The following is a 4,435-nucleotide window of genomic DNA, read 5'->3' as shown; positions in this document are numbered from 1 at the left end:
TGGTAAACATCTTAAAAAGACAGACAGGTACAAGATCTAAGTACAATTATTATATCACGAATGTTTTCTTTTTTCAAAAGAGATAGGTAAATTCTTATGTAAAAAGAAATTCTATCCTCCACGTTGACATCAAAAGTATGTATTTTTATCATGTGTACAAATGCTGTTAATAATAATTTTCAGTATGAATAAAAAACGTGTGTGTTGTATATGTTCATTAAAAGGGCAGATCATTCAAAAATTCTACAAAAATATCTAGAGGTCAAAGTAGTTACAATAACAATATAATTAACATAGAAGGGTTATCATTTAGCAGCAAAATGTGCATGCAGGTTTTGCATTTAAACCAGGAAAAGACAAGATAGAACAGAGATTCATGTTGCCATAAAAGGTATCAATCTGATGATGACATAAAAGTAAAGGCAATGAAGATTTCATTTCAAACTATAACTATAAGAGATCTTCTGAAAGTGTAAATATTCCTGCAAAACAAATTACTCTATTCAGAAAATTAAAATAAAAGATAAAATAATTATTTATTACTTCTATGTAAAAAAAGTAAAACAAAAATACCATTCCAAGGTAAATTCGAAAAGGGAAAGTCCATCAAAACTGACAAAATCAAACATTATCAACCAACGGAACGAGTGAAAAACATCTGCCTGACTTGGTACAGGCAGGCATTTTCCGAAGAAAATGATAGGTTAATCCTGGTTTTAAAGCTAACCAAACCTTCCTCCTGTATGACGGTTGTTTATAGTTAGTTAAACGTTAAATTAGACAAAATCGTCTCACTAAATCCAATCCAACACAAACAGTTGTCTGTACTTCATTTTCATATCGCACGCTATAAATCTTTCAAAGATTAACATGACGAGGTTCTGGGGCAGGATAGGCACATTATTGGCAAGTGACAAAGGTTGACATTGTACTATAGTAAGTTCACAGGTTCGATCCCTTGTAAGTTCAAACCACCGACTATTATGCTTCTCAGCAATGCAGACAGTATTTAGGAGTGAGTTGCCCAAAGTCAGAATAATTTTTCAGATCGGATGACATCAGAGAAAAAGAAAAAGATTGTATGTCAATTATACAGCATGTCTGTTAAGTAATATGTTCACATCTTTTCTGCAAGTACACATCTTGTTAGTCAAGTACAAATTATGCAAGTCAAGTACAAAACATGTGTGTTAAGTACAAATCATGTCTGTCAAGTACAAAACATGTCTGTCCAGTACAAATCATGTCTGTCAGGTACAAAACATGTATGTCAAGTACAAATCATGTGTGTCAAGTACAAAACAAGTCTGTAAAGTACACAGCTAGTCAGTCAAGTACAAAAAAATGTCTGTCAAGTAAACAGCATGGCAAATATATAAATATCTCATAAACATGTTGTGCTCTTTATATGCAGGTTATATTTGCTTTTGATCGTTGATCAGCCATCGATAGACAAATCAGTCAATCTTTTCTGGTCGTTTATTCCAAATGCATAGATTTCAAAGAATGCTGAAAAAGTTTCTCAGGGATATATAAGAAAATTCTTTTTAAGTGGTCTATGAATTGATCTGACATAAGCCTTTTCCTGCATTTAATATCAATTTAAACTTAAAATTTCTGAGGGAGTTCTGAAAAATTGCAACATGAGGAAAGCTAGATGAACTGAAATTTGAATATAATTAGCTTTCACTCATATTAAAGCAGAGCATCAAGACAATTTTCCTGTTTAGTATAGAAGGATTTAAATGTTTATTTTACACCTGTATTTTTTAAATTACAGGTTGTAAAATAAAATCATATTATTTGACTGATTTCAATAAAGGTACAATTGTAATTTTAATTCAAAGTTATTCTTTTCCTGAATATGCATGTGATACTTTTCACTGGACAGTAAATCATTCAGACATGATCAAACAACTTTGATGTCACAAAGCCATTATTTTATCAATAACTAATAAAATTTGATTATTGTCATTGGGTAGCAGTCACATCTCCTTTTATTCATATAAAACAGCAATACAGGAAACAGATGATACATTGTCTGAATATTTTTTCCCCTTTCAGGCTTCCCAAGCCTTTCAACATTTGTTTTAAGTTTATGGATTTTCAAATATTTTAGCAATTTTTTTATAATCACGTCTTTGCCCTTTTAAATCTATACTATTAACAAAATCTGGACGAAGAAAATTTTGAAAAATGGTGCATCTTTATTGATGTTCTATATGAGTTAAGTCATGCCACATTTGCATGTGTCTGTCTCAAAAATGCAATGTGATTTCCATTATTATTTATATTTCCAAGGGGCATAACTCGTTAAAAATATTTGATCAGAACTTATTTTCGAAAGTGTCAAAGACTTTGATGATATAAACCTACGATGTAAGTTTCATAAAACTCTGGCAAGAATTGAACACATGAGAGCGATAACAATGCAATTTTCCAAATGATCAATATTTTCAAGGGTATAACTCTTTTAAAAATAATTGATTGGCACTGATTTTTTAACTCTTCAAGTACATGATGATATAAACCTTTAATATAAATTTCATAATAAAATGCTCCGCTGGGCGCAGCTTGATACGACCGCAGAGGTCGAACCCTGAACAGTTGGGGCAAGTATGGACACAACATTCAAGCTTGATACAGCTCTGAATTTGGATTGTGATTAAATATTTGACACAGCATAGGTTTCTGACACAGAATGAATGTGGTCTAAGAACTTAAAAAATTTTAATTTACCTATTATGGTCCAATATCCAAAATCTAAATACATACACGGTTAGATATCAAAGAACCCCAAGAATTCAATTTTTGATAAAATCAAACTAAGTTTAATTTTGGACCCTATGGACCTTAATGTAGACCAATTTGAAAACGGGACCAAAAATTAAGAATCTAAATACACGGTTAGATTCAGCATATCGAAGAACCCCAATATTTCAATTTTTGATGAAATCAAACCATATCATTATTATTTGCTTTTATATATAAATCAAAAATAACCAACTTAAAATGGAAAATTTTAAAGAAAAAAAAAAGGAAAAAAATCCCCCCCCCCCCCAATTTTTTGAACCCCCTTATCATTCATCACCCTAAACTCAATCCCAGCCTTCCATGTGTGGTATGGTACCTTGCAGTACAATTTCAGAGAGATGCATACACTTGAACACAAGTTATTGTCTGGAAACTGTAAAAATGCTTGTTTTTTGGCCCAAATTCCTAGATGTTTAGGGCAATTACCCCCAAACTCAAACTCAGCTTTCCCTTTGTGATATGGAACCTTGTAGTACAATTTCATAAAGATCCATACATTTACACACAAGTTATTGTCCTGAAACTAGAAAAATCTTGTTTTTTTGCCCCTTTTTGGCCCCCAATTCCTAAAATTTTGAGGCAATTAGCCCCAAACCCAATCCCAGCCTTCCCTTTGTGGTATGGTACCTTGCAGTACAATTTCAGAGAGATCCATACACTTGAACACAAGTAATAATTATATGTCTGGAAACTAGAAAAATGCTTATTTTTGGCCCCTTATTCCTAAACGTTTTGGGCAATTACCCTCAAACTCAATTCCAGCTTTCCCTTTCTGATATGGAACCTTGTAGTACAATTTTAGAAAGATCCATACACTTACTCACAAGTTATTGTCATGAAACTAGAAAAATGCTTGTTTTTTGCCACTAAATTCCTAAAATTTTGAGGCAATTACCACCAAAATCAATCCCAGCATTCCCTTTGTGATATGGAACCTTGTGGTACAATTTCAGAGAGATCCATACACTAACACACATTCAAGTTATTGTCTAAACGTTACAAAAATGCTTATTTTTGGCCCCTAATTCCTTAACTGTTGGTCCAATAACCCCCAAATTCAATCCCAACCTTCCTTTTGTGGTATTGAACCTTATGGTAAAATTTCATAGAGATCCATACACTTAAACTTAAGTTATTGTCGGGAAACAAAATGCGTCTTCGGACTACGCAGACGACGACATGATAGCATTATATGACGCAAAAAATTTTTTGCGGTCGTATAAAAATCTAGCAAGAATTGTACACATAAGAGCGGTCATAAGGCAATTTTCCGTATAATTAATATTTCCAAGGGGCAAAACTCTTTTAAAAAAAATTGATGGGCACTGATTTTCGAACTCGTCCAAGACATGGCTGATATAAACCTATGATATAAGTTTCATAAAAATCTGGCAAGACTTGAACACATGACAGTGCTAATGATGCAATTTGCCATAAAATTAATATTTCCAAGGGGCATAACTCTTTTAAAAATACTTGATCAGCATTGATTTTCGACTCGTCCAAGACATTGCTAATATAAACCTATGATATAAGTTTCATAAAATACTGGCAAGAATTGTACATATGAGAGGACTAACGATGCAATTTTCCATAAAATTAATGTTTCCAAGGAGCATAA

This window comes from Mytilus californianus, unplaced genomic scaffold, assembly GCF_021869535.1.
Source record: "Mytilus californianus isolate M0D057914Y unplaced genomic scaffold, xbMytCali1.0.p SCAF_5, whole genome shotgun sequence".
Taxonomy (NCBI): Eukaryota; Metazoa; Mollusca; class Bivalvia; order Mytilida; family Mytilidae; genus Mytilus; species Mytilus californianus.
Note: the sequence above shows the minus strand (reverse complement) of the source record.